The sequence below is a fragment of the Cupressus sempervirens genome, chromosome 7 (genome assembly GCF_028749045.1).
Source record: "Cupressus sempervirens isolate cs-2001-9-10 chromosome 7, ASM2874904v1, whole genome shotgun sequence".
NCBI classification, from domain to species: Eukaryota; Viridiplantae; Streptophyta; class Pinopsida; order Cupressales; family Cupressaceae; genus Cupressus; species Cupressus sempervirens.
Window position 1 is genome coordinate 642,891,431 of NC_143124.1, and position 15,558 is coordinate 642,906,988.

General features: G+C 31.9%; 1 pseudogene; it reads right to left on the bottom strand.

The window, feature by feature from the left end:
- Nucleotides 1–9,132: 9,132 nt before the first annotated feature.
- LOC149548321 (2-succinylbenzoate--CoA ligase, chloroplastic/peroxisomal-like) overlaps nucleotides 9,133–15,558 on the bottom strand; it is an 83,169-nt pseudogene continuing 76,743 nt past the window's right edge.

The window sequence follows — 15,558 nt, forward strand, 5'->3', positions numbered from 1 at the left end:
ATACAAGGGGGTTAGATCTAAAAGTGTCCAAAATCAGCAAGTAAAGGTAGGTTGCCCCATGGTGGGTGCCAAAAATGTGAGCACACTTCTATGAGTCATTATATCCAAGATTTCTCAAGAATGAAATCTTGAATGGTAGCGCATAGCTCTCTATTCATGGAGTGCAAGATTTTGTAATGAAGGCCCTTAGTTTTAACCTAATTTGTGCTCGTGCAAGTACACTATGAAATAAGAGATTCAAGAATAAAAATATGCATGCAAATGAAAATGTAAACTAATCTATATGATAACAATGCAAAACAATGCAAGATCTAATCTATGAAAGCAAGATCTAATCTATCAATGCAAGATCTAAGTTAATATGAAAATGCAAGGATGAAACCTCATGATGGAAGCCATGGATGCATGCGAGAAAAAGACAAGAAGATAGAAGTTCTCCACAAAAAGCTTTAGTAGTCAAACTTGTTTAAAAATCACTCTCCAAACCTACAACATAACAATAGCATAATAATGGATGTCCAAAAATTAGGAGAGGGCTCTCCCTTATAAAGAAAAATGTGCAGGTGGGAAGCTTCTTACAACCAATGTGGGATAATAGAGTTTGATCCTTGTGAGACAAAATTCCACCAATGAGAAAAGAGGAGAAGAATTAAATGAGGGAAGGAAAAAGGAATTTATTTAATTTTTATTTATTTTGTTTCCTTTTTCATGTGGAATTTATTTAATTAAAACGGGGCAAGTCCTCTTATTTAAATAGGAAATATTTAATTAAACTAAAAGAGGAGTTTTCTCTTAATTAATTAAATGTGGATGAATTTAATTAAAAGAGAGGTTTTCTTTTAATTAAATGGGGACTTATTTTATTTAATTAAAAGGGAGATTTTCTTTTAATTAAGTAAGACTTGGGTAAAATGATCAACCTTAGAAATGAAATAATCTAATTTGATCAAGGGAATTGATTTGAATTGATTTAATAAAATATTGCAAATCATTGATTTAGAAAATTGATAAATTGATAAATTAAATAATAGGAGCTCAGAGTCTAGGTGACCATTTTAGGGTGCATACACTAACCAAGTTCTCAAAATCTATATGAAATGATTTTTTTTTCCACAACCACACATCATCAAATCATACAAAAAGATAGGTTTCTTCAATCATGTCAAGATAAAACAAATTAAATCTTGTCTAATCTCAACTTCCAATGAGATCTCCATCAACATCATAGATCTTAGCTTTCCCGTATTCAAATTCAACTTTGCATCCTAAACTATTCAATTGCAACACACTCAACACATTATAGTTAAGTCCTTCCACATAGTACGCATTTTCACACATGATCTTGTTTGTCTATCTTATTGATCCTTTACCTTTCACTAGATAGGGTGCATCATTACCAAATCTAACACTATTTCCATTATAATGCTCAAGGATAATGAACTTACTTTTGTCACTACTCATGTGATGAGAACATCCATTGTCAATGATCCATCTATTACTTTTGGTTACATAATATACTAATGTAGTTACCTCATCTTCATCTCATTCATCTTTCATAGAAACATAGATAACTTCATCATCATGATCATTTGATTCATCATTAGATTCTTCTTCAACAATGTAACAAGCTTTCTTGCCCTCATCTTTTCTACTTCTGGATTTGTCTTCAATTATGTTGTTTGTCTTGTCTAACATATTTCTACAATATGACCAAATTTATTACATTTAAAACATATTATTGGTAACTTACCTTTGTATTTTTATTTGCCTCTATGAAATATCCTAGCTAATAGTGGTTCTAGTTCTTCTAGTTCTTCATCATATGTTCGCTATCACTAGCAACATGCTTGACCTTTTTCTTTCCTATAGGTTCTTTGAGTGTTAGTTTATCTTCAAAAGAAGAATCAATATTCTCATATTCGAAAGTTCAAAAGTAGCGAGTTACACCCCAGTGCTTAAAGGTTCATATCACTACTAGGAGTACACCTTAGTTCTTGCATAGTAGATAGTCTAATAGAATAGATGGGTAGAAGGGTTCTTAACAGTTTTTTGATTATAGTCTCATTTTCAATAATTCCATTTTTTCCTCTAATTTCATTTACAACATCTTTGATTCTTGCACAATACTAGACTATAGTTTCACCTTCTTGCATTCTCATTTCATCAAATTTTCCTCTTAAACTATCTGCTTTGGCTCTTAGCATATTCTTGTCTCCTCCATAAATCTTTTGTAGGAAATCCCACATTTCTTTAGAAGTAGTATGTGTTTTAATGTCTTCAAACTCTAAGTAGCTTACGGTAGATGCAATCTCCAACATTTTTTGATTGTGTTCTTTCTTCTATTTGTTTAGTAGTTAGGGCTCCAACTACTTCAAAATGTTCAATGGTGATAGATGACTATGCATAATCTCCAAGTCCACCTAGATACAACTTCAAAAAACTTTTCCATGCAGGAAAGTTTTCCTTTCTTAGCTTGGATACCTCCTTTCTATAAATCTTGATCTTTAGCTTCAAGTACCTTCAAACTTTTTCCTTCACAAGCACCAAGCACTATAATACCAATTTTTGGAATAATTTAGAATAACTATGAAGGAGTCTAAATCATTTATCCAAGGTCTAAATGTATAAATAAAACTTTTTAGTACTCAGAAAATACATGTGGGTGAATTGATTAGATCATCCAATATCTCAAATTTTAGTATATTACTGTCCTAGGTCAAATAAACTTTGCAGAAATGTAAACATGAAATACCAAAAATTCAATCACACAATTGGACTCGAGGATTTAATGTAGAAACACAATCTGGGAAAATCTAGCAATAGAATACTACCAATTTTCACTCTTTTGAAGTGAACCCCGTGAGGATCCAACCCTTACAATGCACACTATTAAATGTGAACTTGATTAAAGGATTTCAATCACCCTATTAAAAGTTAGCCTTGTTAGATTACTTTAGAACATTCCTTTATAATGTCACCCTATTAAAGGATTTACATAAGACTGTTAGGTCAACCTTAATCCAAAGGATTTGTCCAAATTGATGCATTTTCTAGAATGTAACAGTAGGGTTCAATCTAGTAACAAAACAACTCATTTGTAGATTAAATATCTCTCATTCAGCTCTCCATTCTTCTTGGAATTCATTCCCCTTCATCTCTAATTACTTGTTAACCCTTCCAATGTTCACCTCCTTAAGCCTTCATGCTTAGTATGCCAATTACAAGTTCATTCCTTTGGTCACCATATAAAGAAACACCTCTAGACTCCTTTTCTTTTTTTCTCACACACTTCACATAATTTATTTTGGCCTTGTATCTCCTTATATAGAGAATTTTGATCTTTTTCCAATTTAGCACAATTGTCCATTTTAAGGTTAGGTAAAATTCATTGAATTCTCCCTCTTTTCCATTTTTTCCCTTCTAGAAACTTCTCTTACAATCCTTTTCAAAAAAAATTTCAAATGGTTTCTCTTGAATTATTTTCCACCATCTCATCATAATTTTCTTCAACATGCTTCACATAGTTCAAGAAATCAACTTTGTTGGCTCAAATTCATCAAATATTTTTCAAACTAATTTTACTATCACTAGGTAATAAAATGTTTTTTGTGTTGAATTTTTTTATATAATTTTATATTTTCTTTGATGTTACACAAAATGTCAAGCCTTACCAATAATGTCAGTGATTATTGAGCTCACTCAGGTATGAAGATAGTTTCCTATGTATGTTGAGCATTCCAATTATAAGCAAGTTTAGAGTTAGTTCTTACTGAGCTCACATAGGCCTCAAAGGAAGATCTTGTGTTAACCGAGTTCGCTTGATTACTAAAGGAAAGTTTCAATAAATTTATAGTTGACCAAATTCACTTAGTTATTAAAGGAAAGTCAATTCACAATTAGTATTGACCAAGTTGGGTTAGTTAACAAAAAGTTCCTCTAAGTTGACCGAGTACTCAATTCTATATTAGATGGCTAGCAACATATTGAGTCTGGTAGATTTATGGGTTATTCAAGCTAACTTTAGGGATGAAAATTGTTTTATTAAAAGTATATTCAAGCTAACTTAATAGATTTATTCATATAATTATAAGGTCAAGTTGAGGATTGAATTGAGGGAGCGTGGAATTGAAGAAGATAAATTAAGGAAGTGAATTGGAAGGATATTAGAGTATCTGAGTTGATTGAGCTACAAAGAATATTCTAATCAAGGAGGATCAATTATTCAAGATAGAACAAAGATCTAAAATCAGAAAAGATGTTTGTAGCCACAATCAGGTCAAGTCATTATTACTCTCTAATAATTATAGAAGTGAATCATATCTCTTAACAAAGTTATCCTAATAGCTATTTGGTAAATCCTCTGAAAAGGTGGCATTTTGAGATTGAAGTGTTTGAAGACCTCTAACAAGGCCACTCCTAATAGGGTGAATTCAATCCTTTAATAGGGTAGCACTTAACAATGGTTTTTTTAAACATGTAACTAGGTTGGCTCCTAACACTGCTCACTTCAAAAGAGTGAAAAATAGTAACTAGTTTCAATTGGTGGTTTCCCCAAATTGGGTTTCCACGTTAAATGTTGGTGCCTCTTGTATTCATCTTATTTTCTTTATGTTTCTACAGCTAAGTTAAGAAAGGTTAATCACATTTAAATATATTAAGATCTTCATATTTAGCATTAACTAAGTGAAAATAATATATTCAGTGTCAACCAAGTTAAAGTTGTTTATTCAGTGTTAATTGAGTTACAACATCATATTCAATGTTTACAAAGTTACAATGAGTTATTGGTTTTATATTGTGTTGACATCTTAAAGGGACTTTTGTATTTTTTTTGTAGTAATAGATTCACTCCTCCCCTCTTAGTTACTCATTTTGATTTCCAACAATTGGTATAAAAACATTTGGTACTTGTTGATAAGGTTTCAAGGACCTAAGCTAATGATCAAGATGTCTTACAGAAGGGAGATTCCTAAGATAAATAGAGATAACTTTCAAGCATGGTAGGAGCTCATGAAGCTATATTTGGAAACTATTGCAAATAGAGGCTTGAAATATGTGGATAACAAATATGCAACACCTACTAGACCTTTGTCTGTGGATCAAATTTTGGGAAAGAAAAATCATAACATAATGATGATTGATATTGCCTCTACTCTCAATTATGTTGAATTTGATGAAGTCAAAGATTGTCCTACTCCTCATGAAATGTGGAATAAGTTGAGAGATATCTATGGAGGAGAGGATAATGTGAGGAGAGCTAAGGAAGAATGTCTAAGAGGAAAATTTGATCAGATGAGGATGAGAGAAGATCAAAACATTGAACAATAAAGTGAAAGAATCAAAGCAAGTGTAAGTGCAACTAGAGCCTTCAGAGGGAAAATAGATGGTGTAACAATAGTCACCAAGGTACTCATAAATCTTCTTCCTATTTATGCAATTAGAGTGTCAACTATTCAAGAGATGAAATGTGATCCTAAAAATGATATAACTTTGGATGCACTAGTGGGATGGTTGACAACCTTTGGGTTAGATAACTTTTATAATTATGTTCCTAACTCTAGTAGCATTGAGTTTGCATTTCAAGCTAAACTATCACTCAAAAATAAAGGTGGAAAATCTAAAAGAATTTTTTTTGACAATGTAGATGAAGAAAATTCTGATGATGACCTTGAAGTCATTGAAGCCCTTCTTACAAGAAGATTTCCTAAAGGAAAAGGAAAGTGCAGAGGTAAACTACCTCTAATCTATTTTTCTTGTCAAGAAGTTTGTCACATTACTGCAAGGTGTTCAAACAAAGAAAGAAAATAAGAAAAGAAGCATGAAAAGTTCAAAGGAAAGAAATATTTCAAAAGTTACAAAGACTACAAGGATAAAGGTAATAAATCTTGTTACACGGCTAAAGACTTTGATAGTAGTGATGCAAATAAAATGGTCTACATTACTGTAAAAGATGAATCAAATGATGAAAATGATAAGATGGCCCTCATTTCTTATATTAGCAAGAATGATACATGGATTATTCATAGTAGTTATTCTCACCACATGACTAGTGATAAATCTAAATTTGAACACTTGGAACACTATGATGATGGGAGTGTCAAATTTGGAAATAATGAACCTTGTTATGTAAAAGGAAAAGGTTGCATTACATTAACTGATGAACACATATGTAACAATGCTTACTGGGCAAAAGGACTAAAAAAAAACTACTTACTATGGTAGAGTTGAACAACATTGGATTCAAGGTATATTTCATGAATCGAAAGGCCAAGCTACTAGATAGGAAAGGAAATCTTGTTAGAATATATATTCCACTGATATAACCAATAGGAGGGTGTGAATCAATTATCCAACTATTATCACAATTATCAACCATAATAAAAATTAACCATATGATCAATATAAGGTGAAATCACTACAAGATATTGATGCACAATAACACAAAATATGTTAACTAGGGGAACCCTTGATTAGAGGGAAATCCTCGGTGGGGATGGTACCCAAAAGATGATGTACTAATACAAATATTCCTTGTTAGAAAATGAACCTGTTAGGATTCTATGAATACATTTAGTACATATGAGTCCTTGTTAGGAGACTTTTAATTCCTATTAGGAGATTCCAACCCTATTAGGAGTTGTACCAACCATGTTAGGAGTTGTGGAAGATAGCTGAACCCAATACCCAAACAACTTCAAGGATAAGACCAATGAACCCACTATCCAAATTATCTCTTGATTATTCATTGAAGAATAATAGAAAATCTTTTTTCCCATCAAGAAAACCTCTACTCCTTCTAATCTTGTAGCCAGATCACAAATCTTGCATCCAACAATCCCTTGCATTGCTTACACACATTTTCCAAAAAATCTTCTCCTTTTTGCACTTCGTAGTTCAATAGATTTAACACAAACTTAAAAACAAGGAAAACACATTTTCTTTATACCATATCTTCATAATGATTCTTTGATTTGGCCTTGAGGCTTTCCCAATTAATTATAGTAAGATAATTAATAATTACAATTACAATAGCACTTTCGATACACAATCTATACAAAACTTTAGACATGCGATACTAAGGCTTGCACACTTGTTGACATCATAATTAGACTATCCTCTATCACTTCCTAACTATACATATTCTTACTACATCTCATATGTAATGTAGAAAGCAAACATTAGGAACTACTTTCCCAATACTCAATCTCTTAACTACTCTCTATAAATCAAGTATATCTTTCGTACGTCTTCAACTTAGACTCTACAAAATGAACCACATAATTAGGATAGTATGCCAAACATGTCCATAAATTTTTATCACCAAACAATCAAACCATTGTCTATACCATTAAGATCTTTTTCTTCTACTCAACCAATCTTTATTGAAACCATGCGATATTGACATCAATGAAAAACATAGTCATGAATACAACATATCAATACCCTCCAATGCTTAGAATACTCCCCCAAAATATTATCATTAGCATTCATGCTAAAAAGCTCCCACTTTGGCATTGATGACAACATAGATGAAAAACCATCTAAGTTCCAAGAATACCAAACAGTGTTCTACTACTTCTGTTGACCAACATCAGTTATCCACATGCTAAAATGTCTCAATACAAAAGGTCCATACTCCTTACACATCAATTTTTTACATCACACTAAAAAAATCACAATACATCAGGTGCATATTCATGCTTCCATTCATGAATATTTCTAAATCTCTCTAAAGATATATCTCTCCTTCATGCATATTCTCTCCCCCATACTTAGGAGTTTTTTTTCATGCACATTCTCACCCCTATTAACGTAAATGTCAAAACCCTCAACCTCAATATTAAAACATATCAATTGTTACATAGAAATTGCTAATATTCTACTCTAACTCTTTAACCATCTTGAGTGTCTAAAGAAACTATTAAAAACCAAATACCAAGAGTCCTCAATAACTCTTCTCATCACATACTTCCCCATATGGGAAGTATCAACATTCAGTCTATGCTAACAATAGTGCTCTATACCATTGGACTAATACACTCTTTACATCATCACTAGTACATTTGACCCCATTTTGAGACCAAAATTTTTGACCATCTATTAAAATGGGGTCAAATAGGTTGAAATATGCAAAGATTAAATATTTTTTTTTAAAAAAATCCATGCTTGTGTTGGTCAAAATTTTGACCACCACTAAGTGTTGGTCAAAATTTTGACCAACATGAGCTTAACATGGTAAAATAAAAAAGGGTTTTGGCCTATTTCGTTATTATTTTCAACACAGAGCGTGCAAGGGAGCTGCACAAGCACAAGAATTGGTGAATGATCAAAACATGGAACATGTGTATAATGTTAAATGCATCTAGGTTCTCATCAACATAGAGCATTTGACTGCAGATTAGGTAGTCCCTAGTTCAAATCTAGGTGTGGTTTTGGTGCCTTCGGTGAACCTGATATTGACAATAAGCTCAAGGGACAAGTTTACCAAGTTGCTAATACTGGTCCCTAAGTAAGTGGAGTTTGTTGAACTTATATGTGCTATTCTTTACTAGAGTTTGGTATGTGGTAGTTACATCTCTTATGTCTTGATCCTGGAGATAGATTTATACTATGTGGCATTCTAGACAACTTCAATTTTGTGGTTGAGTGAAACACAAAGATAATGTCTATGATCGTTGGATGATGTGGGCAAGCTTCAGGGAGATGTAACCCATGCCATGATTTTCATGATCAATATATGCTTTGTTCTAGAAATCCTATGATTGATTTCTACAAAAAATGATATTACTTATTTTGTGCGCTTTTGTAGCCTATATCATATTATTCTCTTGCTCAAGCATACTAAGCTTTTAACCTAAAAAAAAATTGACCTACGAGCCCCTATTCTTGGTAGTTAGTCAAATAAACTATATCCAACTTGAAACACTCCAATTAGGATGATTTTCTAAAAACATATATTAGACAAGCTTCCCTAGTTCAAATTTGGGTGGGCCCTAAATCATCTTAGATTTAGTTGTTCAATTAGCAAAGTTGACGGTTTAATTTATTTTGGAATTTTGTCTTCTATTTTATTCATAACACATGAAAATGAATAGAAGAGAGTTCATTAGAAATTAAGAGCAATATTGTATTCTACAAGCTACTTCTAGCTATTGCCAATTCTGAACAGGGTTGAAGTCTCAAAATAATTTCTATCTTCAGTGCATCTCTCTTCACTTTTCCTATTGTGGTTCTTGGAAATGGCTCTTTCTATGGGAAGAACATCATTGGAAATTTAAACCTATTTATACAAAGCACAAACCATTTCTTTCCATTTTTAAGGTGTGGGAAGAATATCCAATAATAAATTCTTGAAAATGATTTGAAATATTAATTACAAAACATAAACAATTGATTCTGGATACAATCTTGTTGATTGTGTCTCCATTAAAGATTTTCCAATATATAAGGCTATGTTATAAAGAATATAGCCACATAATCTATAACTTTTAAAGAGGCTGATAGGAGAGGCATACCAGAAAGTCCTTGCTATTTACAAAACAATTGTAGCAACATTGGGGATAATTTTTTGTGCTCATTCATAGCTACATTGTTCAACATTACAAAATTTTGATGTTACTAGAACCATCCCTTAGTTGGATGCATGTAGTAACAATTTCAATAAACCTTAGATCTTGGATTCTAATAATGATCGCTACCAAAATCCCTAGATGTTATAATAGGATCTTCTCCACCTATGATGGTAGAAAATTATTTACTAGCATATATGAAATAGATGACTATCATCTTGACCATCAATGAAAATTATGCTCAATAAATAAAGTTGAAGTGCTTTCATTTGAAACAACTTAAGTTTTTATAGATGGGAGACTTTAAAAAGAACGAAAAAGTGCCAAAATTAATTGAGTAGAGGTGAACATATCTAGACTAATAATAGAATAAACTACCACAATAGAACAAGATGATTGTATGGGTGTAATTTTACAACAGATGATGTTATTGTAAGTTGGCATTGTGCTAGAAGAGAAACACTCACCTCAAAAGGATAAACATTTTCTCCACCACTTTTAATGATGTCTTTAGATTAGCCAAGAAGCCATAATCTACCCTCTTCATCAACCCATCCAAGATCCCCTATATTTAGCCATCCATTTTCACTCAATGTTGATGTGGTTGAATCATTTGGCCCCAATACTTTAGTATCACATGTGGGCCTCCTTTCATTATAGTCCCCACATTGTATAAGTTATTAGCTTCAAGACATTCATCACTATGTTCTATCTATATTTTCACTTGAGGAGCAGGCTTTCCCACACAAACTCCTATTCGACGATCTTGAAAATTATTTTTATCGACTAGATCCATGGAATAATCTTGTATTTTGGTAAAATTTCCTTGTTGAATGATTGGATCATGGGCAAGAGTGAAATTCATTAAGGAACAGGCCTTTGTGATACCTCTTTTAAAATAATAACAAACAAGAGTTTAGAAAAAGAAGTAGAATTAGGTCTCCTTAGGAAGTAATATGAAATAGGTAAACAAATGCAACTACATAAAAGAAAATAACATGACATAAAGGTTAATAGAAATCATTAAATGGGAGAGTTTTCAATGATTTTATCATCTCCCTTTCCTATTATTAAAGTAAACTATAAACTAATCATAAGCCAAAAAGATCTGAGCTCTTGGAAAAAATTTAGTGACTTTCTTGATAAGTTGTGGTGACAGGCTTCTAGCTCCATTAAGTATCTTCTCAAGGCTTGAAAAGCTTAGTGTTGATTCTCCTTTCTTTCTTCTATTGTAGAAGCATGAGGGATAGACAATTAGTAGTGTCCAAATTAGATTTATCCCTGAAAGTTCATTTTTAGCCTTTACAAACATTATAGTTTTACAAAAGCAACAAACATACAAAGCAATTTTTCAAGTACAAACATTATAGTGATATATGTGGTTAGTATTTGATCTTCCTATTGAAAATATAGGTAAGATTTTTGTACCATGGAAAATCTTTGCTCAACAAATGTTCCTTCTACTCAACACTTGGGTTTCGTTCTAACTTGTATGTAGCCACATTTTCCAAAAGATTACCAATGACTACATCTCTTCTTATTATGACTTTACTACATATTGATAAAACCTCTTATTTCTACTAGGTTTTGACAAAAAAAAGAAACCATGTTTTGCCAAGAGAGTTTGAACTTTGGAATCGTCTAAATAAAACATTTTAATTTTTATGTTTTTAGTGAGAGAATTCAGTTATGCAAGTAAAAGTAATTATTAGCATACCTCGGATTGATGTAAAATGTAACTATATTAGGAAGCATAGTTGGTACAGTGATCATTGCAGATATAGAGTATCTTTGTATTGCAAATAGAGTAGGAGCTGCTTCAAATTTGGGTCTGAAGATATGACATCCTCCTACTAGTACAATGGCCAATGCCGAAGAGATTTCACCAATGTGGCATAGTGGAGAAGTGTGAAGATAAACCTATCAAATGTGATATGAGGAAGAACATATGAGAATTTTCCAGATTCTATAATTTGGAGCCATCTTGAAAATAATTCTTACATTATTTTCTGTAGTTGACAGCTTAAACATCACACATTAAGGCTTGATTACTAGGCTAAAGTATTAAATAGTCAAAGTTGATTTACATTTTCCAAGCCTAATGTTTCCTTAGTATCTAAAGTTTAAGGGTGGTTGTACTCTTTGTACTATTTTTTAAATTGACAAATTTCTAATTTTCTAAACTAGGACATGTGTTGTGAGAAGCATAATAACTATAGAGTGCAAAGCTCTAACACATAACTCATAAGTTAACCATAAAATAATAAAAAACTACACAGTTAAATATTGATAGCAATATCGCAACACAAATCATAAGTTAAGTATAAATATTCAAGATATTGATTACTTCATTATGATTGTAGCCTATAATGGAAATCTTTGCTTTTGACTAAACAATGAGTGCATCATGGCTGATTGCTACTCCCTTTGGGTTGGTTGTTGTACCTACAAAATAAAAATTACAGAGCATTAACATTCTAAGCACATGGAGGAAAGCATATCTAAAAGAGTGTAGAACACCTAATGTAAAGCAAATGAGAGCTACTAAACCTAGTGCCCAACAAAAGTTGAGGTCATGGAAGCCTCCTACATAGACTAAATAGACTCTGCACTAATCACTATCAAAACTCTAGTTAAGTTCAACATTTCTATCCAAACAAAATCAATCAAAAGTTAGAAGAATTTTGCATGCATAAAATAGTAGCACCAACAAGTAGGGTCTATTTAGTTATCTACCAAAGAAATTGATTAAAAAACTATTAGCACTAACAAGATGTCTAAATTGAACTTTGTCTTTGTGTTGCTAAGATTTAGAGTTCAAACACATTCCTCTGCATTTAATGCTCTCTTTTTTGTGCTCTTTGATTGTAATCTCTTTTGAGATTGAATAAGCTTTATCACTCTTTTAATCAAAATTAAATGTTCAAGTTGTTTTGCATGGAAAGTTGCATACTATAGCTTGAATTGGTCGAAGTGCTTGCAAGACTATTTTGATGGACAATCAAAGCCCACCAATGCTTAAATCATACACAACTAAGTCACTCATGTTGATATTGGATTTGTGTTTAACATATGAGTAAGACAATAATTATGTTATTCCACTCAACAATTGTATGGTTACTGAAGTAATAAAATCATGAATGCAAAAGTAAGTCTCAACACCTCCATTGTTTGGATACCTCTTGTTCATAGAGATCACATGCTAGATTTGTATTAATCTAGTTTTAATTTGGAGTAAATGCACTAGTTTTCTAAAATCTTGGGGGTAAGAACTTTTGATTGCACTTGAATTGGTGATATTATGTATGGGGGATCTCACCCTAACCTGAATACTTAGTAATAGCATCCTATTATGAATTTGAACAAAAATTCTACAATTTAACCATCATATTATTGACAAATATGCACAGAAAAGATGCTAGATAGAAAAAAGTTTAAAGCAGTAGATTACATTAAGTGTTACAATTCTATGAGAAAATATTTATAGGTTCTTGTGCATTGGATCAACTTTTCTTATTAGCAAGACATGGGAGAAAAATAAGTAGCAGAGTGGTAGTACACAAGAACTAAAACCTTTCTATTGCTATACCCAATTACAGTAATTTTATTTGCATTAATTTTGTTATGAAATCTCTTCAATTGATTTGCATTCATTCCGTTATGAATTACATTAATTTCAGAAAATTATTGTTTTTCTTGCTTTATGATTGCCATGAAATCTCTTCAACTGATTTGCATTAATTTCGTTATGAATTGCATTAATTCCATAAAAAAAATTGTTTTTCTTGCTTTATGATTGGCATAATTTTTAATAAAAATTATATTCTCCATTTTTGTTAATTGCTACATCATTTAAGGATATGGTCGCTGAATGAATGACTCCATAGTGATTATTTTTGTCCCTATGCATGATTGATTGTAATGCAAATTTGATATAGCATTTTATCTTGTGGGTGCTAGATATTTCTATACCCCTAAGTCATTGTCTTGCATAGGGTTTCAAGTATTATACTAACTGACATGAAGTATCTGACTTGAAGTATCTATAATTCTCACTTCTTGATTCTTGAATATCCAAAGAAATTAAACAAGACTGTTGATTTCTTCCAACTATAAAAAGCCATGGTTAGCTTAACTTCTAATTTATCTCCTACCCTAGGTTGAGGCACTGTTGTTTTTGCAAATGAAATGTATTCAATTAACTAGTTGTCTTGTTACCATTCTCCACAAATATTAACCTTTTCACCATTATTATCAATAACATTAAGTTTAGCTTTCAAATTATAATATTTCTTGCTTATGAATATTTTAAGAAATTCATGAAGGTTTCTGTTGGTTTCCAAATGTATGAAGTTCTAGCTAGTTCCACCAGTTTTTTGTTTGACAATCCTAACCCGAGTTGGGTTGTTGTTATATTTGCAAAAGAAGTACTAAGTAATATTGTGTACCATTCTTTATGACCACAAATTGACTCCATTCGAACACTCTTTTGTAGGATTATCTAGCTATCATCATCTTGCTTTTGAATTCATTTAGTTATATCTTCTTGCTTTTGAACTCACATACCACCTAATGATGTGATGATTTCATCTTTTAGGAAAGGTAAAGTACATGCCTATGTAGCCAATGGGAGGAGACTAGTTGGGGGTACATTTTATCTTGATTATCCAAGTGTTGGTGCTATAGAAACTCTAATGATGGCTACTTCATTGGAAGATGGAGAAACAACACTATCAAATGTTGCCTAGGTTAGTAATATCAAATTTTTTATTTTATAAAGGAACTAGTACACAAATCTAGCTCGAATGAATTTTGAAAGCTTACATAGAACCGATCAACTTATAATCACAGAAAAGTGGCACCAAAACACTAGAACAAATTATCCCTACCCTACAAGAATTCAACCATCAAACAACACTTAAATTAGCTATTGAAATAGCAACCTTCAGTACTTCTTACTTGTAACCTAGGGGCAAATTCTAGAGATCTTAGAACCAACTAATCATAGAGACAAAACACTTGATAGAATTTAGGGAAGATGCATTATAACATTGAAATGAGTAGCTTATCTAGATCAAATCTATACCCTTTTTAGTGACTCCCAACAATGTCTAGGAAAGATCCAAAGAAGCAATATCAAACACTAGTCTTTATGGTCACATCCCACTGAAAATTGAGAAAGGAATCATATATTTGAACCATCCATATAAGTAATCAAAAGTAAACATTAGCATAACATCCATCCAAAATAATAGGAGTAAAGCCAAATCACCAAATACCACACCAATCATTTTTCCTTTTTCCCTTTTTTCCTTCTCGTTGATCAACAAAACCTTCAACTTTCTTCTTTAGAGATTGGTACCTAAAATCCACATATTCTTGAAGCCAATAGTTTAGATAGTGCCTCACAAGTACAATAGGTTAAAGTGAATGAGCACCATTATCATTTAGTGTCAGTGGAGTTCTCATTAAAACATACATCATCAGGTACTGAAACAACAACACCACATACTTCACTTATTTTGCAGCAACAATTGGGACATGAGAACTTGGCTCTAATACAATAGGCATATGACTACCTAGCATTGTATCAACATTCATCTAATGATCAAGAGAGATACTATTTGGTTCAGCATCTAAAGTCACAGGAACCTTGTCAAGGACAAATCAATTTCAGTAATCATCTGTGTCAGCTTAGCTACTTAACATTATCCTAGAGGGATAAATGCACATTTGACCCCATCTCTAAGATTTTAGACTCTAGAATAGGAGTCCCATCTGGATAGAACTTCTTACCATCATCTTTACCTTTATGAAACTGCATTGCCACATTATTCACAACAATAGATAATGTGGCATCTAGATAGACTTAGAAGAGTTATCCCCTACAACCAATTTATTAAGCAAAAAAACTATATGAAAAAATGACTTTTTAAGTAGATAATTAGACCAAATTCTTGTCTCTTAGCCCAAACATTCATAGAATCAT